A 27,760-nucleotide genomic window follows, 5' to 3' on the forward strand; every position below is an offset into this window, starting at 1 on the left:
AAGTCAGCAGAAGCCCAAGGAAGGCTTGTTGCTGCCCACTGAGAGCATCCTCGCTGCCATTTCACTGCCTGCAGCCTCTGGGCAGCTCAGCTGCGGAACGAAGCCTTCCGGGGCGGATGTCTGCGGAGCAGGGCAAGGCCACTGGGCTCGGGGGAGCTGTGAGGCAAGGGAGTAGTGGGTGCCTCTTGTCCTGGGAAGGGCATTTCTCTAATGGAGAGGAGTTTCCTGGCTCTGACGTAGCTGCCAGAAGTATTTCTCAATGTGTCAGCTTTGCTGTCAAGTCACAGCCACAGGCTCACGCCAGAGGCTCAAACTTGGCTTGCCTGTGCCCTAAGCACTGTGTCCTGCTCTGGAACCCTCAGTTTAGGAAGGAGGTTGACTTGCTGGAAGGTGTCCAGAGAAGGGCAACAAAGCTGGGGAGGGGTCTGGAGCACAGCCCTGTGAAGAGAGGCTGAGGGAGCTGGGGTTGCTTAGCCTGGAGAAGAGGAGGCTCAGGGGAGACCTTCTTGCTCTCTCCAACTCCCTGAAGGGAGGTTGGAGCCAGGTGGGGATTGGTCTCTTCTGCCAGGCAACCAGCAGCAGAACAAGAGGACACAGTCTGAAGCTGTGCCAGGGGAGGTTCAGGCTGGAGGTTAGGAAGAAATTCTACACAGAGAGAGAGATTGCCCATGGGAATGTGCTGCCCAGGGAGGTGGTGGAGTCACCATCACTGGAGGTGTTCAGGAGGAGACTTGATGGGGTGCTTGGTGCCATGGGTTAGTTGATTAGGTGGTGTTGGATGAGTGGTTGGACTCGATGATCTCAAAGATCTCTTCCAACCTGGTTAATTCTATTCTATTCTATTCTATTCTATTCTATTCTATTCTATTCTATTCTATTCTATTCATGTCAGGGATGTGATCAATGACAGGGGCAGAGTGTCAAGTGCAGGGGGGGCCAACCTCTTTTTGTTGGTGCGCAGTAATAAGACCAGGAACAATGGATACAAAGTTGAACAGAGAAGACTTCACCTCAACGTGAGGTGGAACTTCTTTGCAGTGAGGGTGACAGAGCCCTGGAGCAGGCTGCCCAGGGGGGTTGTGGAGTCTCTTTTGCTGGAGATTTTTCACAACCCACCTGGATGCATTCCTGTGAGGACTCCACTGGGTGATCCTGCTTTTGGCAGGGGGCTGGGACTCGATGATCTCTGGAGGTCCCTTCCAACCTCTAACATTCTGTGATTCATTGCTGGTACTGCCATAGCCACCAGCCCCAGACCACCTGGGACCTCCCCAGCTTGAGAGCGTCCCTGCATGCTCTATCAGGAGCAGGCTGCCCAGAGAGGCTGTGTCTTCTTCTCTGGAGTGATTCCAAACCCACCTGGACATTGTGATGCTGGGCAAGCTGCTTGTGAGTGCCCTGCTTTAGTAGGGGAGGTGGATTGGATGATCTCCTGAGGTCCCTTCCAACCCCCACACTGCTGGGATTGTGGGACTGGGGATGCAGCCATGCAATGAAGGGACACAGGCCCCTCCACCAAATTATAGAATAGAATAGAGTAGAGTAGAGTAGAGTAGAGTAGAGTAGAGTAGAGTAGAATAGAATAGAATAGAATAGAATAGAATAGAATAGAATAGAATAGAATAGAATAGAATAGAATAGAATAGAATAGAATAGAATGGAATGGAATGGAATGGAATGGAATGGGATAGGATGGGATGGGAGGGGATGGGAGAGGATGGGAGAGGATAGGATAGAATAGAATAGAATAGGATAGGATAGGATAGGATAGGATAGGATAGGATAGGATAGGATAGGATAGGATAGGATAGGATAGGATAGGATAAACCAGGTTGGAAGAGACCTCCAAGATCATTGTGTCCAACCTATCACCCACCACCACCTAATCAACTAAACACCACATAATCAGCCAAACTATGGCAAATGAGTTCTCTCCATGCAGTCACCTGAACCCCAAGTGATTGCTTTGGGTTTGCATCTTAATTTTCTGTGGCTAGAGGTGATGGGAAGTGACAAAGAGGTGGAAAGGTTGGGGTGCTTTGCATGTCAACCTGAGCAGCAGAACCTTCCAGAGTTTGCAAAACAGGCCCAGATATTGCTCAATGGCAACGTTTCTCTTGCTGTCTGCTTCCAGGCAGGCTAAAAATGAAACAAAACCTTGTGTGAGGCTCAGTTCTGCTGCAACCACACTTGGCTCAGCAGAGTTAAATGGGGACAAGCATGAGCCTTTACCATCTTGGTGCTCAGAAGTGCAACTTCCAGTTACACCCAGAACAGGGAAATGGAAACCAGTGGTGAGCCAGCTGTTCCCAGCACTGCTGCTCCATGCTCCTCACCAGCAGGTCCCTGCATCCCAAACCTCACCCCATCTGCCCCTGCTTGGCACCAGCACCACCACCAAGGTCTCTGCAAGGCAGAAGGGTTTGAAAGCCTTGATGCAAGACCCACTTCAATGCCACTCCTGTAAGGTCCTAGCTTGGTGTTTAGGTGGGGGCTGGGTGCACTTTAAGAAGGTTTGAAGCTGCCTTGGTTTTTGCAGTGCTCTGTCCTGCAGCCTTGCCCTTCCCTGTCTGCTAACAAAATTGGCAGATTGTTTTGGTGGTGTTTGCTTGGAGATGATTCATTTCTGCTGGAAGTCCCAAACAGCCTGTGCTGCAATGGGGAAGAAATTCTCTTCTTTCACCCAGGGGGAGAGGCAGCATTTATCAACCAACCTATCAACCAACCTTAAATAACTGTGACTTAATTCTCACTGGGCTTGGTGGAGACACTTACCTCCTCTCTGCTTTCAAACCAGCATTGGGACTCAGAGCTTCAGCCCGGAGGTTTAATGGCTCTCAAAGCCACAGCCCAGTCCCATCAGATGGAGCATGCTCCAGTTTCTGTTCTGGCTGTGGAGTTTCTGCTCTAATTTTAGACCAAACAAGAGAGAGGAACCTAAGCAGGACTGGACTTTCACTGTCTGGAAAGCATGAGGGTGGTGGAACACTAGAACAGGTCATCCAGGGAGGTAGTGGAGGCCCCATCCCTGAAGGCATTCAAGATGAGGCTTGATGGGGCTCTGAGAAACTTGCTCTAGATGAGCATGCCCCTGCTGACATGGACTGGATGGTCTGTAAGGGTGCCTTCCAACCCAGTGCAAGCTCTGACATTTCTCCAGGCTTTGCTTATTTTTCTAACCAGTTCCAAGCTGTGGAGACAAAAAAATGATAATAAAGAAGAAAATAATCAATCATTTGAAACAACAGAGTGGAGAGATTCCCAAATCAAAGCCCCTCCAAGTCAGGCTCCTGCCACTGCTTTACTTGGAGCATCCTGCTGCCAGGGTGACTTTGCAGCCCTTCAGGAAGCATCTCCATAGAATCACAGAGTGATAGAAGCATGGAATGGGTTGGCTTGGAAGGGACCTTTCAAGGGCATTGAGTCTACCCCCCACCCCCTGCAGCCAGCAGGGACATCCCCAACTAGAGCAGGTTGCTCAGAGCCCCAAACCTGTAATGCTTCCAGGGATGCCACCAGGAGGTCTCCCTGGAGCCTTCCCTTCTCCAGGCTGCACAACCCCAACTCTCTCAACCTGGCCTCACAGCAGAGGGCTTCCAGCCCTGCCAGCATTGCTGTGGCCTCCTCTGGCCCTGCTCCAAGGAGTCCCTGGCTGTGCTGAGGACTCCAGAGCTGGCCCCAGCACTGCAGGAGGGGTCTCACAAGGTCCCTATCCTTCCCTTGGCTGCAGAGGCTGCACTGTGGCTTTCATCAGCGGTGCTGACGCCGCTTTGAGACCTTCTGCCACCAACAGCAGAGCTTGTGCCAGGCCTCGAATTTCTTGCATCTGGTCTGTGCACATAGCCAGGGCAAGGCTTTGGAGGGGTGGCATCAGGGCTATCAGCACAAGGACATCTAACTGATGTGTCCAAACCAAGAGGCACTGGGACCTTGGGAAGCTCACAGGGTTGGACACCTTCCGAGCCTGACACCTCTGACTTGCTTACCGCAAGTGACTTCAGCAGCCACCCATTCAATCAGCTCAGAAAATGCATGGAAACATTAAGCAACCAAAACCAGAATCTTTCCACTCAGTCAGATAAACCCTTATGAACATATGTGGGGCTGGAAAAAAAAAACCAAGAGGGAGTCAAAAATGCTAGTTGCACCTCCGTGGCCCCAGTAAAAGTCCCTTTATCCCTTCTTCAGCTCTCTCAGTTTCAAATTCACTGAGGCCAGGGCCAGGAGCTGAAGCCTCATCAGGAGATAGAAAGTTAGGTAGAAGGGAAATTCAGCAAGCAGTGCATGACTGTTCTGAGGTTAGCTTCAGCAGTCAGCCTTGGGACTGCTTCCCAGCACCTCGCTCCGACCGTGGCGACCTTCAAGATAACCACACAGAGAAGGCTCTGCGGCGCCCTGGATCCTGAAATGACTGACTGCTTACTCAGGCAGCAGCCCCCTGGGCAAATTACTCACTTTGTCACTCCTTCTGGTTTCTTTGCTCTATCATTCCCTCCACAGTGTGATGCTGGAAGGCAGCTCTGGGTCGGGCCCTGCTGTATCTTCATCACCGTCACTTGGGTGCAGAGAGGACTAAGGCCAGGACTTGGATGGCTTCGTGCATCCCAGGCTGTGTTTGCTGAGACAGGGGATTTCTCTGTGGATGTTTTGTTTTCCTGGCTGGCCCAGCCATTCACTCTTCCCAGAAATCCACCTGAGCAGAAATACCCACAGGCCCTGCAAGGACTGCTGAGGAATCTGTCTCCTACACCTCTGTGCTTCTGACACGGGAAGGGAAACCCAGGGTTTAGAGGGAGGGGAGAGGTGGCAAAAGGCCAGGCTGGATGTGCCTCTGAGCAGCCTGCTGTAGTGTGAGGTGTCCCTGCCCACAGCAGGGGCGTTGGAACTGGCTGAGCCTTGAGGCTGGTGTCCTCATCCTGGAACTGGATGACCTTCAAGATCCCTTTCAACCCAAACCCTTCTATGATTCCATGACACACCGTGTGCCACCTCTGCAGAGCTAGCACACCTTTCTCCCCCTGCACTGACCTCCCACCCTCTCCTGGAGAGGCTGATGTTCTGTATGGCCAGCTCCCCTGGAGGAGCACTACAGATGTGTGTGGAGAAGGGCAGCGTCCCTCAACGCTGCAGCCTTATCTGCACTGTCTTGGTGAGGCCCTGACCCGCTGTGAGTCAGCAGCGCTGCAGGGAGAAGGCTGAGAGCAGCTGCCCCGAGGGCTGAGCACACAGGGATCCCTTATCACCCACTCCTGGCAGATAAGGACTGGAACACAAACAAACCTGGTGTGTGTTGCAAGGCCTGAGTGCATCACCCACCACTGCACGTGGGGCTGCTCTCAGTGCCTCTGCACAGGGACTTGGACTTTCTCAAAAGCATCTGGAACCTGGATTTAGGAACAAGTTCTTTACCATCAGGGTGCTGGAACGCTGGAATGGGTTGCCCAGGGAGGTGGTTGGGGTCCCATCCCTGGAGATATTCAAGGTGAGGCTCAACAGGGCTCTGGGTGACCTGATCTAGTTAAAGATGCCTCTGCTTACTGCAGCAGGGCTTGGACTGGATGACCTTTGGAAGTCTTTTCCAGCCCATGATTCTGTGATCTGTATAAATTTAGAGTGAGGCAGGGGTTGGTCTCTTCTCCCATGCAACAAGTGACAGGACAAGACAAAACAGCCTCAAGTTATGGATGTTAGGAAAAGTTTCTTCCCAGCAAGGGTTCTCAAGCATTGGAACAGGCTGCCCAGGGAGGTGGTGGTGGAGTCACCATCCCTGGAGGTGTCCAAGAAATGTGTGGACATGGCACATTGGGAGATGGTTTTTAATGGTCCTGGTGGTCTTTGATCTTAGACTCTATGATCTTAGAGGTCTTTTCCAAATGATGGAGTCAACATCCCTGGAGGTGTCCAAGAAATGTGTGGACATGGCACTTTGGGAGATGGTTTAATGGTCCTGGTGGTCTTTGATCTTAGACTCTATGATCTTGGAGTTTTCCAAACAATGGAGTCACCATCCCTGGAGGTATTTAAAGGGTGTGTGCATGTGGTGCTGAGGGATGTGGTTTAGTGGCAGTGTCTTAGCAGCAGAGTTGGGATTGTGAGCTCTTGGCAGGCATTTGGAGCTGATGATCTCAAAGGTCTCTTCCAACCTCAACAGGTCTATGATTCTATGAGTCACTGGGCACAACCCTCAGCCCAGGGAAGCATCACCCCAGTGAAGCAGCACCGAGCCCTGGAGGCATATTTCCTTTCCACCCAACTGTCAGGACCAAAGCCTTAGGGAGAACATTTTAAGTAGGACGTCTTTGCCCTTGGCACCTCACCTCTGATAAAGGGCATGCAGCCTGCCTGCATGAGCAGAGCTGGAAGAGACCTCCTGCTCCCAAGGCACCTGGTTTGCCTTCAGCCCTCTCCCTTGGCTGTGCATTAACCTGGGATTTCCACTGAAGCACAAGGGAAAGGCAGAACCCAGCTTGTTTGCTTTTGAACTTAATAAATACACCTCATTTCCCAGACTGCTGTTCTGATGAGCCAAGTGGGAGCTCCTGTTTGAACAGCAAGGAGCTTATCTGAAAGCATAAAGCCCTTCAGCGAACCCTTCCAGAGCAGTGAGCTCAGATCTGGTAGCCCAGGCTATTTTTACCTCTGTTTGATTTCATGCAGCTCAATTTCCACAGCAGCCCTGGAATGCAGGGCTGGATTTGGGTTTTAAATAGACATGAGTCTAGCAGGCTGCAAAAATAAGCCACTGGGAGATGCCTGGTTGCAGCTATCTGCTGCCAGCCCTCGCTCTTGGCTGCTGGACAGGCAGCCAGCTGGGAGGAAGGACCCAAACGTCACAGGCAGAGGCTCAGCCACTCTGCTGCTTGGCTGTGCTCACCACATGCAAACCAGCTGGGATGAGGCCACTGCTTCCTCATACACTCACAGAATGGCTTGGCTTGCAGGGGACCTTGAAGATCATCCAGTTCCAACCCCCCTGCCACGGGCAGGGACACGTCCCACCAGCCCAGGTTGCTCAGGGCCTCATCCAGCCTGGCCTTGAACACCTCCAGGGAGGGAGCATCCAAAACCTCCCTGGGCAACCTGTTCCAGTGCCTCCCCAACCTCACTGGAAAGAATTTATTCCTCATCTCCAGTCTCAATCTCCCCTCTTCCAGCTCAAAGCCATTGCCCCCCATCCTATCTCTACAAACCCTTGCACAAAGTCCCTCCCCAGCTTTCTTGTAGCACCCTTCAGGTACTGGAAGTCCACTGAAAGGTCTCCCTGGACTGTCTCTCCTCCAGGCTCCTCTTCTCCAGAGCCCTGTGTCCCCAGGGCTTTGGGTGAGGTGGGCTCCATCCAGGCTTTATCACAGGTTTCTTGTAGCACCCACCAGGTACTGGAAGGCTGCTCTAAGGTCTCCCTGGAACCTTCTCTCCTCCAGGCTTCTTCCCTTCTCCAGGTTGCTCAAGGCCTCATCCAGCCTGACCCTGAGCACCTCCAGGGAGGGGGTAGCCACAGCCTCCTTGGGCAGCCTGCTCCAGTTTCTCATCACCCTACCTGCAAAGAAATTATTCCTAATCTCCAGTCCAAATCTCCCCTCCTCAGGCTCCAATCCATTCCCTCTTGTCCTATCACTATGAGCCCTTTTAAAGGTCCCTTCCCAGCTTTGTTGCAGGCACCTTTCAGGTGGAGGGGCTTGGAAACTCATTGCCCATGTAGGCTGCCACCCTCTTTGGGAAGGAAAAACCCATGCCTACACCAAGTCTACTCCATTTCCCAGTATCCCAATGAGAGGGACTAGGCACCTCTGGGTGCTAAAGCTCCCTGCCTCCCCCAGGACACAGAATAGAATAGAATAGAATAGAATAGAATAGAATAGAATAGAATAGAATAGAATAGAATAGAATAGAATAGAATAGAATAGAATAGAATAGAATAGAATAGAATAGAATAGAATAGAATAGAATAGAATAGAATAGAATAGAACTGAATTGAATTGAATTGAATTGAATTGAATTGAATTGAATTGAATTGAATTGAATTGACCAGGTTGGAAAAGACCTCAGAGATCACCAAGTCCAACCTATCATCCAAGACCATCTAATTAACTCAACCATGGCACCAAGCAGCCATCCAGTCTCCTCCTAAACACCCCCAGGGATGGGGACTCCACCACCTCCCTGGGCAGCACATTCCAATGGCCAATCTCTCTTGCTGGGAAGAACTTTCTCCTCACCTCCAGCCTAAACCTCCCCTGGCACAGCTCGAGACTGTGTCCTCTTGTTCTGGTGCTCCTTGCCTGGGAGAAGAGACCAACCCCCACCTGGCTACAACCTCCCTTCAGGGAGCTGTAGAGAGCAAGAAGGTCTCCCCTGAGCCTCCTCTTCTCCAGGCTAAGCAACCCCAGCTCCCTCAGCCTCTCCTCACAGGGCTGTGCTCCAGACCCCTCCCCAGCTTTGTTGCCCTTCTCTGGACACCTTCCAGCAGCTCAACATCTTTCCTAACCTGAGGAGCCCAGAACTGGACACAGGACTCCAGGTGTGGCCAAAGCAGTGCAAAAGATAAAAGATAACATCAAGCACAGGGAAGGAAATAGGATATGAAGGTGGGGGCAATAGCTACAAAAGGATCACCAAAGTTTGAGGAGGGCAGATTTGGTCTGGAGATGAAGAAGAAATTCTTTCCAGTGAGGGTAGTGAGACACTGGAACAGGTTCCCCAGGGAGGTCATGGATGCTCCCTCCCTAGAGATATTCATGGCAAGATTTGATGGGGCCTTGAGCAATCTGGTGTAGTGGGAAGTGTCCCTGCCCTTGGCAGAGGGGTTGGAACTGGATGATCTTCAAGGTCCCTTCCCACCCAAACCATCCTCTGAATCCATGAATCAGTGACTTTCATCAGCTTCCCAAGAGGCCTTGGCTTTTTCAGCCAGCCTGGCTGCTCAGAACATTTGTTTCCCATGTCCAAAATCAGAGGAAACAAAGATGCTGCCAGCTGGCAGCCAGGGGAAGGTCTCCATGTGGATACATCCACGCAGCAGCATGCTCCACAGAGGCTGCTTCCTGGAGCACATCGTGGGAAGCCACCAGCCCCTGCGTGCTCTGGGCGCAGCGCACCGGCAGCTGCAGAGCAGCCCTCGCCTGCACTTCCCAGGGATCCCACCCTGCCCCCAGACGATGCTTTCTAGTGGCTTCTGTGTCAGCAGTGGTCAGGTGCTCCTGAGTCACCTCCTCCCACCATGCCACCTCCTCCCACCATGCCAGGCTTCAGAGGCTCAGGGGATGGAGGCAGCTCAGCTCCCTGCAGAAGGCAGATGCTGTCCCTCGCCGGTTTGCTTTCACTCGGGAACAAAGCATTTGTGCTTCCCAGGGACCAGCCTCTGCCTCTTCCTTCTTGGAACTGGCATCTGCCAGCCCAGCCACGATGAGCTTTGGGCATGGGGCTGCACAGAGAAGTAGCTAAAAAAGGAAGTCCCTGCCTTATTGCTTTGTGGGTGGAACACAAGAGTCTGTGTCTGTGCTCCAAGTTCAGGAACAGAAAAGAGAGAAGAAATCGCAGCCATGTCCCTGAAATCCCCATGGGCAGGATCCCAAAGGACCCAGCTCCCACACAGCCCCAAAACACAGGGAAGGTTTGAGGAACAGCTGGCTCCCAGTCAGAGAGGAAGCCTGTGATAAAGCTTGGATGGGAGCCCACCTCACCCAAAGCCCTGGGGACACAGGGCTCTGGAGAAGAGGAGCCTGGAGGAGAGAAGGTTCCAGGGAGACCTTTCAGTGGACTTTCAGTACCTGGTGGGTGCTACAAGAAACCTGTGATAAAGCTTGGATGGGAGCCCACCTCACCCAAAGCCCTGAGGACACAGGGCTCTGGAGAAGAGGAGCCTGGAGGAGAGAAGGTTCTAGGGAGACCTTAGAGCAGCCTTCCAGTACCTGGTGGGTGCTACAAGAAACCTGTGATAAAGGCTGGATGGAGCCCACCTCACCCAAAGCCCTGGGGACACAGGTCTCTGGAGAAGAGGAGCCTGAAGGAAAGACAGTCCAGGGAGACCTTTCAGTGGACTTCCAGTACCTGAAGGATGCTACAAGAAAGCTGGGGAGGGACTTTGTGCAAGGGTTTGTAGAGATAGGATGGGGGGCAATGGCTTTGAGCTGGCAGAGGGGAGATTGAGACTGAAGATGAGGAAGAAATTCTTTCCAGTGAGGGTGGGGAGGCACTGGCACAGGTTGCCCAGGGAGGCTGTGGATGTCCTTCCCTGGAGGTGTTCAAGGCCAGGCTGGATGAGGCCTTGAGCAACCTGGGCTGGTGGGAGGTGTCCCTGCCCATGGCAGGGGGGTTGGAACTGGATGATCTCTAAGGTCCCTTGCAACCCAAACTTCTGCAAATCTGACTCTGCTCTCCTTGACATCAGCAGCTTCAGATCAGCAGAGGGAAACCACCCTGGGGAGGTTTCTCTGCCTTCTGAGTGTGTCCCTGGAGCTTCTTGCCACAGCCATTCGTAGCACAGATTTGCAGTGCTGCCCAGGAGCAAAATGGATAACGAAAGCCTGGCTGCAGCTCCAGGGGATGTGAGGCAGCAGAGCTGCTGGGATGGAGCAGGTACAGAGCTTGTTATCAACAGAAACCTGGCTGGATGCAGATTCATCACACACACACCACTCACCCCCCCTCCCCCTTTATCTAGCAGCCCTAGCACAGGAAATTAATTCAAAAGCACCCTCCAGCAAATTCCAGGGTGGGCAAAATTCGGCAGAGCAACATTTAATCTCCTTGGTGCTTTGTCATTATATGTAGAGATATAGAATGTATTTGTTTTAATCTCATTTCTTCCTCTTCTTTTCTTCTTTTGTTTGTTTGGGTTTTTTTTGATGCTGGGTTCTTACAAAAGAAAAAGAACAGGGATGAGGTGGCCAAGGGAAAAAAATATGAGCTGGTTGGGGCTGTTCCTGTGAACAGCTGTAGTAATGGGCTTGAATGTAGAGTGAAAGCAGATGAGACAGCAGCTCCTGATAGGTGTGTGTTTAATAAGCCAGAGTCTAGGAGGAGAGGATTAATTGCCTTTGTAGGGAATTATTTATTGAGATTTATACCAAGGAGGAAATAGCATCTGCCTGGAACCAATGTGTCTTCACTAGCATGGGGGGGGGTGTAATTGTTAATTTTGGAGAGCTCTCCTTTGCCACAACCTCAATGAGCCCAAGTCACATCAGCTGCTTGTCTCCAGGCTGTGCCCTCTGCCCTTCTGCATGGTTTAGTTGATTGGGTGGTGTTGGATGATAGGTTGGACATGATGATCTCAAAGGTCTCTTCCAACCTGGTTTAGTCTATTCTATTCTATTCTATTCTATTCTATTCTATTCTATTCTATTCTATTCTATTCTATTCTATTCTTCTATTCTCCCATCCGAGTCCTGCCCTACCCCATGCCTCCTGCTGGCACCCAGCACACACAGGAGGGGTTTCAGGGCTGTGCAGGGAGCAGCGGCAGCACACAGGACCCCAAACTCCCTAGAGTGTGGGATCCCACCCAGGTGAAGACCTACAGCAGGATCATAGAATAGAATAGAATGGAATGGAATGGAATGGAATGGAATAGAATAGAATAGAATAGAATAGAATAGAATAGAATAGAATAGAATAGAATAGAATAGAATAGGATAGAGTAGGATAGAGTAGGATAGAATAGAATAGAATTAACCAGGTTGGAAAAGACCTTTGAGCTAACTGAGTCCAACCTCTCACCCAACACCATCTGATCAACTCAACCATGGCACCAAGTCCCTCATCCAGGCTCTTTTTAAACACTTCCAGGGATGGTGCCTCCACCACCTCCCTGGGCAGCACATTCCCATGGCCAATCTCTCTTGCTGGGAAGAATTTCTTCCTCACCTCCAGCCTAAACCTCCCCTGGCACAGCTTGAGACTGTGTCCTCTTGTTCTGGTGCTCCTTGCCTGGCAGAAGAGACCAACCCCCACCTGGCTACAACCTCTCTTCAGGTAGTCATAGAGAGCAAGAAGGTCTCCCCTGAGCCTCCTCTTCTCCAGGCTAAACAACCCCAGCTCCCTCAGCCTCTCCTCCCAGGGCTGTGCTCCAGACCCCTCCCCAGCTTTGTTGCCCTTCTCTGGACACCTTCCAGCATCTCAACATCTTTCCTAACCTGAGGAGCCCAGAACTGGACACAGGACTCAAGGTGTGGCCTAAGCAGTGCTGAGCACAGGGCAGAATGACCTCCCTGCTCCTGCTGGCCACACTATTCCTGATCCAGCCTCTCTCACAGGTGGTGTTTTGCCCAAAGGAAATCAAGTGTGGTCCCTGCTCAGAAACATGCCTTAGCTCAGCAGGAGTGAAGGAGGTGGAGCAATGAAGCTGCTGGATGTCAAGGGTTAGGGCTGAGCTAACCCCTACATGACAGATGCTTTCTGTGAAGCCCTTTGCCTTCCCAAAGGGAAGAGAAAGGGAATGAGGGACAGAGACTGCTGGGCTGGGAAAGAAACTACACCAGTTTGAATCAAAATGAAATTAAAACTGTTTAAATAAAATAGACACAAATAGTCACAAACCAATCTGCAACCCAAGCCCTGGTGGCAATGGCAGCACCATTGGCACCAACACCACTGGGGGCAGGCACTGGGGAAGTCCCAGGCTGGACTCAGCTGCAGGAGCTGGATTGAGGAACACACAGATTGGGGTGCAAGGCAGAACAGAGTCCTCCTGGGACACCAACCACTGAAGAAGAGGCTTGACCCTGGCAATCCCTCAGCTTTCTCCTGGAGATGCTGTCCATGGGATGCAATTCCTGCTTGCCCAGTTTGGGGCCACCTGTCCTGTCCAGTCCTCTGTGCAGGTGTCACCTCTCACTTCTGCAGCCCAAGGTGGGGCACAAGCTGTGGCAGTGCAGAGGAGCAAGGCCAAGCCAGAGCCTTCCTGCAGCCCAGCCCTTGGCAGGAACTCTCCCCAGCAGCTTCTCCCTGCTAGAAGCAGGCACTGGTTGAGCAAACCTGCCCTGAACTGCAGAAAGTGCCTCACTAAGCAGAAACTGAGGTGAGAAGTGACATCACTGAACAGAATTAGTTCTGTCTAGCTCAAACCAGGACACTTGCATAAGAGTACAGTGAGAGCAGAGCCAGGAGTGGAGCTGTTAGCTCCTGCCCAACCCTGGGCACCCAACTGTTGTGCCTCTTTAGGAAACCTCCCACAGGATTTGTCACATCCTCCATGTCTGCCTTGTCTCGTGGTGAAGGAGAAGAGCAAGGAGGGTCATGTCTGCAGGGGTGCTGGCTCCAAGGGAAGAGCTGAGCATGGGGAGCAGGACAGCCTCAGGTTGCCAGCAAAGCGCCACCAGCCCGTGCCAAGTGGCAGAGGCCTTTGGACATCTCTTCACCCCAGGAGACACCAGCTGTCCTTTACAAGGGTGACCTCTTCACCCCAGGAGACACCAGCTGTCCCTTACAAGGGTGACCTCTTTACCCCAGGAGACACCAGCTGTCCTTTACAAGGGTGACCTCTTTACCCCAGGAGACACCAGCTGTCCCTTACAAGGGTGACCTCTTCACCCCAGGAGACACCATCCTGATAATGTCTACACACTTTTTAAGCCCCTCCAGGGCTGGGGACTCCACCACCTCCCTGAGCAGCCTGCTCCAATCCCTGACCACTCTGGCAGCAAAGACATTTTTCCTACTGTCCAAAATAAACCTCCCCTGGCACAACTTCAGGCCATTTTCCCTTGTCCTGTCAAGAGGAAATGGCCTCATGAACCTGTGCTGGCTCTTCACAGCACTTTTGTGGTGGGTTGAAGCCACTACTTTCTAGTTCTCTTCCTAGGGAGGGCTTGCTTCTGTGCCTTTATTTTCCTTTCCTGAGCTGCCCACTCTTCTGCTTCTCTTGGACTACTTTCTGGTTTCAGCTTGGCAGCCAGTTCACAGCACGAACTCAGACTAAAGCTGGCTGTTCACATGGTCTGGAAGAAGGGTTGTCAAGCCCTGGAATGGGCTACCTAGGGCAGTGGTGGAGTCTCCATCCCTGGAGGGGTGTCAAAGCCATGGAGATGTGGTGCTGAGGGCCATGCTTTAGTGGTGAGCTGGCAGTGCTGGGCTGATTGTTGGATTTAATGATCTTAAAGGTCTCTTCCAACCAAACCAGTTCTGTGATTCTATGATTCTAATTTAGAAGTGGAAATTTGCCCTCCCTTTTAAAAGCTGGGCTTGGGGCTTTTTCAACTGATGTGAGCACCAGTTCACACTTTCCACCAACCCAGCTTGCTCAGGGCCTCATCCAGCCTGGCTTTGAACACCTCAGCCTCCCTGGGCAACCTGTTCCAGTTCTCACCACCCTCACTGGAAAGAATTTCTTCATCTCCAGTCGAAACCTCCCCTCTGCCAGCTTCTCCCCATTCCCTCTCACCCTATCAGTGCAAGCCCTTGTAAACAGCCCCTCCACAGCCTTCTTGTAGGTCCCCTTCAGGTACTGGAAGTCACAGCACTGGGAGTTTTGGTGGTTTCTCATCACATTTTGTCCAGTACCTTGAAAGGGGTGTGGGGGAGGATGGTGCAACAACTTAGTCCTTAACCAGGGTGACAACTATGCCCCTGCTAGTACAGCAATGAATGGGATTGACTTCAAGGGAAGGACCCCAGCTTGCAGCCACAGAGAAGAGAAGAGAAGAGAAGAGAAGAGAAGAGAAGAGAAGAGAAGAGAAGAGAAGAGAAGAGAAGAGAAGAGAAGAGAAGAGAAGAGAAGAGAAGAGAAGAGAAGAGAAGAGAAGAGAAGAGAAGAGAAGAGAAAATAGAATTAACCAGGTTGGAAACGACCTCAGAGATCATCCAGTCCAACCTATCACCCAACACCATCTGATCAACTCAACCATGGCACCAAGTGCCTCATCCAGGCTCTTCTTAAACACCTCCAGGGATGGTGACTCCACCACCTCCCTGGGCAGCACATTCCAATGGCCAATCTCTCTTGCTGGGAAGAACATCCAGCCTGGCACAGCTTGACACTGTGTCCTCTTGTTCTGGTGCTCCTTGCCTGGGAGAAGAGACCAACCCCCACCTGGCTACAACCTCCCTGCAGGGAGTTGGAGAGAGCAAGAAGGTCTCCCCTGAGCCTCCTCTTCTGCAGGCTAAGCAACCCCAGCTCCCTCAGCCTCTCCTCACAGGGCTGTGCTCCAGACCCCTCCCCAGCTTTGTTGCCCTTCTCTGGACACCTTCCAGCATCTCAACATCTTTCCTAACCTGAGGAGCCCAGAACTGGACACAGGACTCAAGGTGTGGCCTAAGCAGTGCTGAGCACAGGGCAGAATGACTTCCCTGCTCCTGCTGGCCACACTGTTCCTGATGCATGCCAGGATGCCCTTGGCCTTCTTGGCCACCTGGGCACACTGCTGGCTCATGTTCAGCTGCTGTCACCCAGTACCCCCAGGTCCCTTTCTGCCTGGCTGCTCTCAGCCACTTTGTCCCCAGCCTGCAGCACTGCCTGGGGTTGCTGTGGCCAATGTGTAGAACCCAGCAGATGGTGTTGCTTTGACAGCTTTGGGAGCAAATTAAATAAGAGTGGTTTCCACTGAGTTAGGCAGGGGTGAGGTTTTTAGAGCAGGCCAGGGATTTGGCTGTTAATGCTGATGGAACATTTAGAGAGGAATTACTCTGGGCTACTTCACAAATCAGCCCAGGGTGGCTGCAGGCCAGGCTGTTGACTGTCCAGACCTGATGTAACTTCTGCTCAGAGTAGTTTTAAGTCTCCAGCATTGGCTCCTTTGCCTGTTAATGTGGTGAGCTGGGATTTACAACGCTGTAAGTGGGGCTGAAAGGAAGCTTCCTGTGCCTGTTAAAGAGTGAAATTGGTGTCTCAACAAAGGGCCCAGCCAGCCAAAGCTTCTGCAGGACTGAATTCTCAGGGTGGATGGAGAGTGGGATTGTTCAGAACCACCAAACAGACCCCCAGAGAGACCTGCTGAGGGCTGGGAGGCTTTGGAAACCCTAAACAAAGACCTGACTGAGTCATAGAATCACAGAATGCATCATGTTGGAAGGGACCCACAAAGGTCATCTTGTTCAGCCTCCCTGCAGTCAGCAGGGACATCTCCAGCTAGAGAAGGTTGCTCAGGGCTCCATCAAGTTTCACCCTGAATGCCTCCAGGGATGGGAGCTCCACCACAGCCCTGGGCAGCCTGTTCCAGTGTTCCACCACCCTCACTGTGCAGAACTTCCTCCTGATGTCCAACCTAAATCTCCTCTGTTCCACTATCAAGCCCTTGCCTCTCATCCCATTGCCACAGGCCCTTGAAAACAGCCCCCTGCAGGTCCCCTTCAGGAACTGAAATGCAGCTCTAAGGTCTCCCTGGAGCCTTCTCTTCTCCAGGCTGCACAACCCCAGCTCTCTCAGCCTGGCCCCACAGGAGACTGGAGCTTGCCTGCTCCATGCTGGGTGCAGGCACTCAGCTCTTTGCAAATGCTGCCCGTGGAGGATCCTGGGTCATGCAAAAGGGGAGGGCAAAGTGGCTTGTGGTGCTTGTCTTAGCTGGAGATTTGTGGTGTGGGACTGACCCCAGTCAGAGAAATCAGGACCACTTATTGCTACAGAAGAGAGGATGGGCTGTGCAAGAGTCATGCTCTGCTGCTCTGAGCCAGGGCAGGAGCTGGGGGTTAAGTGAGACAGAATAGGATAGGATAGGATAGGATAGGATAGGATAGGATAGGATAGGATAGGATAGGATAGAATAGAATAGAATAGAATAGAATAGAATAGAAAATAGAATTAACCCGTTTGGAAAAGACCACAGAGATCATCAAGCCCAACCTATCACCCAACACCATCTGATCAACTAAACCATGGCACCAAGTGCCTCAGCCAGGCTCTTCCTAAACACATCCAGGGATGGGGACTCCACCACCTCCCTGGGCAGCACATTCCCATGGCCAATCTCTCTTGCTGGGAAGAACTTTCACCTAACATCCAGCCTAAACCTCCCCTGGCACAGCTCGAGACTGTGTCCTCTTGTTCTGCTGCTGCTTGCCTGGGAGAAGAGACCAACCCCCACCTGGCTACAACCTCCCTTCAGGGAGTTGGAGAGAGCAAGAAGGTCTCCCCTGAGCCTCCTCTTCTGCAGGCTAAGCAACCCCAGCTCCCTCAGCCTCTCCTCCCAGGGCTGTGCTCCAGACCCCTCCCCAGCTTTGTTGCCCTTCTCTGGACACCTTCCAGCAGCTCAACATCTTTCCTAACTGAGGAGCCCAGAACTGGACACAGGACTCCAGGTGTGGCCTGAGCAGTGCTGAGCACAGGGCACAAGGACTTCCCTGCTCCTGCTGGCCACACTGCTCCTGATGCAGGCATTCTTATAGACACAGTGGAAATCTCACCACCAGAGTTAACTGTGGCAAGACAAGTGAGAAGACCTCATGAGATCTGTGCTGTGAGATGTCTGTGCTGTCCTGTTTGAGGCTGGGCTGCACTTGGTCTGCCTCACCTCTGGGCTGGGATCATGGGATAACTCTTCCTGCCACCAGCACATCCCAAGCGAAGTGTTTGGTCTAACTCCTCTCTGCTGTCTGATTGCCACATCAAAGAGAAATTCTCCAGAACCAGCTTCCCCAGGCAGGAGTGAGGGAATTCAGGGAGAAAGGACCCTCAGAGTCACCCTTGTAAGGGACAGATGGTGCCCCTGGGGAGCCTGCTCCAGCGTTTGAGTGAGGAAGTTTCTTCTAAAGTCCAACCTAAACCTCCCCTGGTGCAACCTGAGGCCATTTCCTCCTGTCCTATCCACTTGCTCCTTGGGAGAATAAACCACCCCCAACCTGGCTCCAACCTCCTTCCAAGAAGATGCAGGAGACAGAGATCTTTATCCTGTGCTTTGTGGGCAAATTAGCTCCCTGGTAATGATCCCTGGCTCCCTCAGAGGCTGTCAGGATTGCTAGAAATTCCCAGCAAGAGTGATGATGGCAGCAGGGCCAGGCAGGGTGACAGCTCCCATGCCATCGAAGTGATTAGCAGCCAGCAGGAGCTGAAACACACCCTGAGGGATCTCCTCTGTTGGCTCTGCTGCCAGTATTTGCTCAGTGCCTGGAGAGGAGCCAAGCTGGGCTGGCACTGCTGCCACCCATCTGCCCTCGCTCCACAGGGCACAAACCAATCCACTCTTGCAAGCCCCCATCCTCCTGGAACCCTCCCCACGATGGCTGGGCACTTGCCATGCCATGGTTGTCATTTTCTGAGCTGCACTGGTGTCTCTCTTCCCTCTCAGCAAGGATGTCACTTTGCCAAGGGCTGGAAAAGGCACAGGTAGAGGGTTTTGGGTGTTCTGCCACAAAAGGCTTTCATTTCCCTCCATCTCTCCTCAGGCTTGCAAATGCCAGGACCAATTATTCAGCAACATCTTCTTTTTGCAATGCCTGCCTGCAGGCTGGAGCCTGGCTGGGCCAGAGGTCCAGGCCTGTCAAATAAACGAGCACCATTCCACAGCAAGGAGTTCACCAAGGTGACAAGAGCCAGTCCCACCTGAGGAACATTTGATTCAGCAGGAATTCCCCACCACAGATGCCAAGAGCAAAGCACCCAGGAAAACATGATGCCACCTTTGGCTCCAAAAGAAGAAGCTTCTCCCTGTCCTGTTAGGCACAGTCACAAATAGCTGCCACCACAAGGGTCTCACCAGCCCCTGTGCACCAAGATCCCTCCAGCCCTGCGTGCCAGCCTTCAGGAGCAAAGCCTAGTTTGGCCTTGGTGGCATTTTGCTTACACCTTGCCTCCTCCTGATGCCAGAGAGGTTCCTGACACAGCCCAGCAGTCTGCCTGGGCTTCTTTCCCAGCACCAGCAGCAGCAGCAGGTCTGCAGAAGCACATTTTGCCTCCTGGCTGCCCTGCTGCTCCAGAGCTGTGGCCAGGCTGTTCAGACAGTTTGCAGTGACCCAGAGCCTTGGTGGGTGCTAAGCATCAGCCTTCCTTTCTCCTGAGCCCCACCAGATCTCTCAACCCATCTCTCCCAGCTTATGTATTACCCCAACTTTATTATTACCCTAACTTTATTATTATCCCAACTTCCAGGGGAAGTTTAGGCTGAAGGTGAGGAGAAAGTTCTTCCCAGCAAGAGGAATTGGCCACTGAGATGTGCTGCCCAGGGAGGTGGTGGAGTCCCCATCCCTGGAGGTGCTCAAAAAGGGATTGGATGTGACACTTGAAGCCATGGATTAGTTAGTCAGGAGGTGTTGGGTGATAGGTTGGACTTGATGATCTCTGAGGTCTTTTCCAACCTTACTGATTCTATGATCTCCTCCTAAGCAAGTAGGTGCTTAAGGAACACTGAGGAGCTGAGCTGAAGTGGTGGGAGAAGGGCAGATGGAGCAAGGCTGAGGGTAAAAGCCACCACCAAACCTGGGGACATTGTGGGCATGCAGCTGTGGCCACATTGCTCCTTGTATCAACTCCAGTGTCACTCACACAAATAGTGTCTTCAGGTCTGTCTGCAGAACTTCCAGGACTTGAGGGTGGCTACAGCAGAGTCCAGGCTGCCCAGGGAGGTGGTGGAAGCCTCATCCCTGGAGGTGTTTGCAGCCAGGCTGGATGTGGCTGTGAGCAACCTGCTGTAGTGTGAGGTGTCCCTGGCCATGGCAGGGGAGGTGGAACTGGCTGAGCCTTGAGCTCCCTTCCAACCCTGACAATTCTCTGACTCTATGACCTGAGAGAGGGGCAGGCTGCTGGCTAGAGATTAGGTCCCTCATTAACTTCACAATCTCTCCAGCCACTCAGAGAAAAGCAGAGCTGAGCTGTTCTTTTTCAAAGGCCTCTGCTAAGAAGAGCTCTCTTCCAGCAGGTGATTTACTGCCCCTCTGAGACTCCAAAGTCAAATCTCTTGGTCTAAAGAGTCTTTTCCTTCACCTCCAGTCCTCAGTGACCCTTACTGTTTGCTGGCAGCCAGGCTGAACTTGCTCTTGCTTGCCCACACCACTAAATCACACATTATCTGGGCTTGGATTGGGGAAAAGTTCTGGATAATGAGGCATGAGATGGAAGAGGACTCAGCTGAGTCTTAGTTGTGTGCTCAGCAAAACTGCTTGGAGCGGAAGAAAGTAGCCAAGATGGATTTTAGCCATTAAAAAAGAACTTGGGTGATTTTGGACATGGGTAGGAGGAGATGCACTGAGTAAAACCATGAAGCATCTGTGGAGCCTCCCACTGTGGAAGGAAGCATGAAGTGGAAGCCCCTCTGCTCCACGCTGGTGAGACCACACCTGGAGCACTCTGTCCAGCTCTGGAGCCTCTGTTCCAGGAAGGATCTGGAGGTGCTGGAAGGTGTCCAGAGAAGGGCCATGAGGATGAGCAGAGGGCTGGAGCTGCTTTGCTGTGAGGACAGACTGAGGGAGTTGGGGCTGTTCAGTCTGGAGAAGAGAAGGCTCCAAGGAGACCTCATTGTGGTCTTCCAGTATCTGAAGAGGGCTTCAAGAAAGCTGGGGAGGGACTTCTGAGGGTGTCAGGGAGGGATAGGACTGGGGGGGATGAAGCAAAACTAGAAATGGGGAGATTGAGATTGGATGTTAGGAAGAAGTTGTTCCCCATGAGGGTGGTGAGAGCCTGGCACAGGTTGCCCAGGGAGGTGGTGGAAGCCTCCTGCCTGGAGGTGTTTGCAGCCAGGCTGGAGGTGGCTGTGAGCAACCTGCTGCAGTGTGAGGTGTCCCTGGCCATGGCAGGGGGTTGGAACTGGCTGAGCTTTGAGGTCCCTTCCAACCCTGACAATTCTGTGATAGGCACAGTGAGAGGCATGGGAGAGCTCCTGTGGGCACCTCGCTGGGAGCAAGCAGGGAGCAGAGAGGTTCTCCTCACCCGGGAGACCTCGGGCAGCGCCTTAGGTGCTGAGATGTGCGCCACAGGGCAACCTCTCCTCCAGCAGGCCTCTTGCCACCTGCCTTTTCTCTTTAGCTTAGCACCACCTAGAGGGATGCATCTGCAAGCCCAAGGCGTCAGCTCTGCAGAGGTGGCACACAACACAGCTGGGGCTGGAGTCGGGCAAACCAAACAGCTGGCAGCAAAGCCTCCAAAGCGCAGCTCGCTCCTCCAGCTACCTTCACTGCCTCAAGAACAGGGCTGTGGCACAACCGTTCCCTTTGTCTGGGCAAGCTCTCCTGTGAAATGGAAAGATGGATTGGAGGTTGGGAGTCTGCTCAGGACTTGGGACTGCTCAGCACAGTCTCAACCTGCGCCAGGGGAGGTTTAGGCTGGAGGGGAGGAGAAAGTTCTTCCCAGCAAGAGAGACTGGCCATGGGGATGTGCTGCCCAGGGAGGTGGTGGAGTCCCCATCCCTGGAGGTGTTTGAAAAGAGACTTAGTCCCATGGTTTAGTTGATGAGGTGGTGTTGGGTGCTAGGTTGGACTTGATGATCTCTGAAGTCTTTTCCAACCTGGTTAATTTTGGATATTTGTCTTCAATTTTGTTTTCTCCTTTAACCCCCTAGAGATCTTGCACCACACACAAGTTCCAGTGACCTCTCTTATTGTGGTGGCTTAGAGCCAAGCTTATTCTCCAGCCCCCTTTGAGTCTTAACCCTTCACTAACAGCACACAGCAGCTGAGCTGAAGGGTTCTGTGCTGCATCTCCCAGTTTTCAGTGCATCAGCACTTACTCAGCTCTCCCAATGTGGAACACCAGGACAAGACCAAGGGTGGGCTGGAGAGACTTTAGCTCCTCCCTACCTCACACACTGATCCTGCATTTTCTTCTGCAGCAGCCCAGGCTGCTGAGCTACAGTGCCTGGAGATGCAATACCTGGCCTCCATGAGCCCTGTCTCTGGCCAACCCTTCAACATCCCAAGGCAAGGCTATCCAAACCAAAGCCTGACCTACCTGAATCACTGAGTGCTTGGTTAGGAGACAGGAGGCAAACTGCCCTGGACAAAGGGCAAAGCAGAAGCTGCCAGAATTCCCCTGGCTTTGAGACTAAGGAGTGCAAACCAAGCACAAAGAGCAGCTGGGTTTGCAAGGGATGCACAGACCCTGCCTTTCTTTAGGAACCTGCTGCAGCAACCCCAAGGACAAAAACCAAGCAGTGCTCTGGAGGTGCCCTGAGGGAAAGAGCCTGTCTGCTAGGGATGTCACCCTACCTTCCCCTGCATACATGGGGATGTGGTATAAGAGGGTTTGAAGGTCTGGCTGGGGAGGGAAGGGCCTTCTTCTCCCTGCAGTGTTCAGACAGCAGCAAGAAAACAGAGGAAATGTCCTCAGCCCTGCTCCACATGAGCAAAGTGCAAGCTGCTCTCCTGCTCAGCTGAGAGACCACAGCAAAAGGTCTGTCCACCAAACCTAGGTCCTCCATCAGCCCTGAAACACAACCATTAGCTCCTCCAGCCAAAGCCAAGCCAACCCTCCAGCATGCTCAGCTCAAAGGAGGTTGTAGACAGGTGGGGCTTGGACTCTTCTCCCAGGCAAGCAGCACCAGAACAAGAGGACACAGTCTCAAGCTGTGCCAGGGGAAGTTTAGGCTGGAGGGGAGGAGAAAGTTCTTCCCAGCAAGAGAGATTGGCCATTGGAATGTGCTGCCCAGGGAGGTGGTGGAGTCCCCATCCCTGGAGGTGTTCAAAAAAGGCTTGGATGTGGCACTCAGAGCCATGGTTTAGTTGTCAGGAGGTGTTGGGTGACAGGTTGGACTTGATGATCTCTGAGGTCTTTTCCAACCTGGCTTATTCTATGATTCCATGATCGGAGTGCTTTCTGCTGCCCCGGAGGCGCTGGGATGCCTTTCCCAGCACGCACAGCCCAACCTGAAGGCAGATCCTGCCTCCCAGCATGTGACTGGGTGTTACTGGAGCAGCTTCCCTGCGTGAGCCAGCCACCGACGGAAGGAGGAAGCTGGGCTGTGCAGAAGTGAAACCACCACAGAGCCGACTGCGAGAGGACAGAGAGGAGGAGACAGGCTGGCTGGAGAGCAGAGCCTTGCTGAGCCCCGGAGAAAATGGTTTGAGTAATTATCAACGGTAAGGAGCCCTCTCGTTTGAGGCAGGAGAGCTTGGAGGGGGTTCTGCCAGGGAAATGCACTGCCTGCCCTGCCTTGGCTTGTGGGGGGAGAGAGGCTGGAGCCAGGGTGGTTTGAAACACAGACAGAGCAGCAGACACAGAAACTCCCTTTTAGCCCACTCAAACCAGCTCCCCTCTCCCCCACCCCCCGGCCATCCCATCTCCCTCCATGGATCCAGCACAACCTGCAGCAGCTCCTCCTCCGCTCGCAGGGAGCTCCCATCCTGGGGCTGCTGGGGAGGGGGCGTGGGGCAGCTGGTGCTCTGCATTGCCGCAGCCAGCAGTCAGCAGTCTCCCCTTTCCCACCAGCCTGTCGCTACGTGGCCAGGAAGATGAGGACCCTGTGCAGCCAGGAGCGCCAGGAGCCGCCACCCTGCCCGGCACAGGCAGCTCCCCGCAGCCACCACCGAAGTAAGCCTGCAGCTCGCTGGGGCTGGGGACAGCCACACACCTCAGCCCTGACCAGGCTGGCGATGGAGGGGCCAGGGTTTGCCTGGGCTCACAAGCTGGCTCGGGGGGGTCACCTCCTGCTGCTGCCCACTGCCAGCTTGCAGGGGAGATGCTCTGGGTGCCCAGCGCCCCCCTGCCTGTGCTGCAGTGACCGCAGGCTTCCTCCGAGCCAGGCACTGTGTCTGAGGGAGAGCCACAGCAGGTAGAAGTTGCACAAGTTTCTTTCTCCTCTCTGCTTTCTCTTCCCTGGCTGCGTTTTGCCTTCCAGTGGGATGGCTGCAGCCCAGCCCCTGACAGGCAGGACGAGCAAAGAGCAGCTTTGGGAAGGGAGGGCAGAATTCCTCTGGGCACAACCAGAGGGGCGAGTGGCTGTGACCTGCTGAAGCTTTGCTTCCCCAGCGCTCCGTCCCCCTGGGGCAATCGATCTGATTTCAGGCACCCTGCTAAAAGCCCAAATGCAACAGCCCGGCCCAGCTGGCGCTGAGATTTCTTTTCCTTGCTGCCAGTCCTCCCCCAGCCCCTTCCTGGCCCATTTAAAAGCACACAAATCGCTTGGGCTTTGCACATCCCTCCGGCGATGCCCTGCGGAGCAGCTGCTGCTCCTGCCCGCCCCCGGTGCAGCACCTACCCAGCAAGGACCTTCCTGGCTCCTTGGCCCTCCCCCAGCCGTGGGGGCTGCTCGTGGTGAGGAGATCTCCCCAGGGCGCTGCTGCTGCTGCATCTCCCAGCCATGTGCTCAGGCGTTAAAGCTCGACAAGAAGTCATTTTTCAACGGCAGGCAGAGGGATTTCAGCCGGGGAAGATCTGCCCCACGGAGAGCAGCTTTGCTGCTTGAGCTGAGTCACTCCCGATGGCTCTTGTGCAAACATGCCCAGAGCTGCAGCCCAGCACATGCCCAGGCAGCTGCCACGGGGCTCAGATGTGTCCCATGGCCTCCTGCCTCTGCCAGAAGCTCAGGGCTGGCAGAGGAGAATTGCAAGGAAGATGTTTGGCCTGGAGAAGAGGAGGCTCAGGGGACACCTTCTTGCTCTCTCCAACTCCCTGAAGGGAGGTTGGAGCCAGGTGGGGGTTGGTCTCTTCTCCCAGGCAAGCAGCACCAGAACAAGAGGACACAGTCTCAAGCTGTGCCAGGGGAAGTTTAGGCTGGAGGGGAGGAGAAAGTTCTTCCCAGAGAGAGTTGTTAGCCATTGGGATGTGCTGCGCAGGGAGGTGGTGGAGTCCCCATCCCTGGAGGTGTTGAAGAGGGGATTGGATGTGGCACTTGGAGCCATGGTTTAGTTGTCAGGAGGTGTTGGGTGACAGGTTGGGCTTGATGATCTCTGAGGTCTTTTCCAACCTTATTGATTCTATGATTCTATGTGGGGCTGAGCTGTTCCCTTTCTGCTGCTTCCATGCCCTGTGTGCAAGGAGAAGAAGGGGAACCACATGCCTTTGGGGGTCCCCTAACATCTCCAGAAGATCATCTTTCCCCTCAAAAAAACATCTGGATCCTTAATGGGGGGAAGGGGGGGAAGTGAGATGTTTCTCTTTGTTAATGCCTAAATTAAGTGCATAGGAAGGGAAAGCAGAACATCATCATCTGGGCTGCAATGAATCATAGATTGTCAGGGTTGGAAGGGACCTCAAAGATCAGCCAGTTCCAACCCCCCTGCCATGGCCAGGGACACCTCACACTGCAGCAGGTTGCTCACAGCCACCTCCAGCCTGGCTGCAAACACCTCCAGGCAGGAGGCTTCCACCACCTCCCTGGGCAGCCTGTGCCAGGCTCTCACCACCCTCATGGGGAACAACTTCTTCCTAACATCCAATCTCAATCTCCCCATTTCTAGTTTTGCTCCATCCCCCCCAGTCCTATCACTGCCTAATACCCTCAAAAGTCCCCCCCCAGCTTTCTTGTAGCCCCCTTCAGACACTGGAAGGCCACAATTAGGTCTCCTTGGAGCCTTCTCTTCTCCAGACTGAACAGCCCCAGCTCCCTCAGTCTGTCCTCACAGCAGAGCAGCTCCAGCCCTCTGCTCATCCCTATGGCCCTTCTCTGAACATGTTCCTGCTCTGCATGCTCTGCAGAGTCCAGAACAGGAAGATCAGGGCAGGCACTGAGGTGTGTTGATGAGAGCAATCACACTCCTCTGAGCACCAGAAGACCTTAAGCTCTTTCCCTGCAGTTAATTGCTGGGTGTTTAATTGCATCAGGGAGCTGCCCTGTGCATCTCTGGCAGGTTGGGCACAGGCACTCCACCAGTATGAGGACAGTGGTGGGCTGCACCGGTTTAACAGGTAGGGGTGGGCTGCACCTCTCCTTGGCATGGGAAGCCCACAGCAGGGAGCTCTGGGGTGTCCCAGGGAAAGCTGGCCCCAGAAGAGGCACAAGGAGCACACAGCTCAGCAGAGCACAGAGCTGGCTGGGACATGGAGAGGACTTGCAGGCACTGGTGGTGTCCAGGTCACAGTTTGGAGGCTACAGATCTTTATCCCCTCCTTGCAGCAAGTTGGGCTCTGCTGGGGACCTCTCTGGGTCATAAGCCTGGCCTGGGGGCCTCACACTTTCCTAATGTAAGGTGGTTTTCCCATCAGCAGGTTTTGTGAGCACCTTGCCAGTTCACACCCCAGCCTTGTCCCTTCAGCAATCCCCTTTCCTGCTGGCTAATCCTGAGTCTTCCTCTCCTCTTTTCCCTGGTGTTTTTGCATTTGCAGATGTAAAGGCATCAGCAGCCCCCCAAGCTGGAGCCTCGCTTCCCAGGAGCAGCACTCCCATCCAAGAGCAGCCCTGCAAGTCCTGAGGGTAAAAGCCTTTGTGGTCCTCCCCTGAAGGCCACAAGCTTTCTTCCCACTGCTTTCCCCTGGGAATCCTGCAACCCAGGGATTGGGAAACGTTAGCAGTTCCCTCCTGTATCTGCTCTCAACACAGAAGAACAGTGCTGGAATGTCCTCACTGACCTCATGGCAGCAGAATTCTCTAGATGGCAGGAAAACAAGAGATTGCCAACGTGTATCAGGTGCTCCTGGCACTTTTGGGCCATGGAGCACCAGGGGAAGAGCAAGGAGCCATTGCCTGCCAGCAGCAAAGCAGATTTGTCTGCAGTGGAACCAGCTTGTGCTCCCACAGATGCTGGTGTGGGTTTGCATGAAGGCAAAATCAGCTCCTGGGTTGGAGTGAGGAGCCTTAGAGCTCAGTTCTGTGGAAATCCCATGGCCATGCTTTAGTCATGAGGTCTGTGGTGCCAGGTTGGACTTGATGATCTTTGAGGTCTCTTCCAGCCTTGGTGATTCTGTGATTCTGTGAAGCTGTCCTCACTGGGCAGCCAGCACCCTGCTGTCACACAGCACCCACAGAGCAGAGGGCTGCAAGGACCACAGTGGAATCCCCCCTCCAGCAAACCCCTCCCCAATGTCACAGAGAGCAATGACAGCAGAATCACAAACCCTGCACCAGCAGGGAGGAATCTGCTTGACCCCTTCCTGTGACAGCCCAGGCTGGGCCAGAAATAAAGGTGGATGGCAGAGGCTGCTTGAGAGCGTGGTGGTTTTCCTCCTGGAAGGGCTTTGCTGTCATAGCCTGCTTGGGCAGACTGATGCTGCACTGAGCTCACTGCTGAGGTTCACCTTGCTGCTCTTGGAGGAGGGGATGGCTCTTGTCCCATCACTGTTTGTGCTAAACAGAGACAGGGAGGGAGCAGTCATCCTGCAGCCCGAAGGAGAGCTGGCTGTGAGCTCCTGGGTCTGCAGACCTCAGCCTCTTGCTGCCATCCTGAGTGATGGTTTGGCCTTTGGTACCAAAACTGTTCTGATAAAGCATCATTTGAGGAGGAGATGCTTGGTAGAGGGATGGGATGTACAGAGTGAAGGGACATGCACAAACTTTAATCCCCTCCTGGCTTTCTGTGTCCTATGCTGAACTTTGTTACTGTGAGAGAGGCATAAACCCTGCCCAGGGGGCTGCAGAGGAGAGGGGGTGGGGAGGAAAGGCTGGAAGGTGATGAACAGACCCAAATCTCCTGCACCCACTCAGTCACAGCAAGGCTGGAAAACACAGACCTTAGAACCCTGTGGCCCATTGCCACTTCCTAGGACAGCTGCCACCACCAGGCTGTGTGGCTGGGTGGTCAGGTAAACACCAGAGCCTGCAGTCAGCTGAATTTCATGGCAGGCCTGGCTCTGGGGACACAGGAGGACACCAGCAGCTCCTGAGCCATACAGCAGTTCCCCATCCATGGGCACCACCTGAGCACACCACCTCCTGGAGGCTTACTGAGCATCATTGCCCATTCCCTTGGGGACTCCAGACAAACTCTCCTCCTCACCACTGGCTCCTGTGTGCACACACAGTGGGGAGAAAGG

At 53.5% G+C, this 27,760-nt stretch overlaps 1 long non-coding RNA gene across 1 annotated transcript; it reads left to right on the plus strand.

The window, feature by feature from the left end:
* The first annotated feature begins 22,808 nt into the window (after positions 1-22,808).
* On the plus strand, positions 22,809-26,921 carry LOC128898652 (uncharacterized). The gene is made up of 3 exons (XR_008462929.1): positions 22,809-22,932; positions 23,282-23,383; positions 26,117-26,921. It is a non-coding gene; the product is annotated as an uncharacterized LOC128898652 (long non-coding RNA).
* The last annotated feature ends 839 nt before the right edge of the window (positions 26,922-27,760 follow it).

This window comes from Dryobates pubescens, chromosome 29, assembly GCF_014839835.1.
Source record: "Dryobates pubescens isolate bDryPub1 chromosome 29, bDryPub1.pri, whole genome shotgun sequence".
NCBI classification, from domain to species: Eukaryota; Metazoa; Chordata; class Aves; order Piciformes; family Picidae; genus Dryobates; species Dryobates pubescens.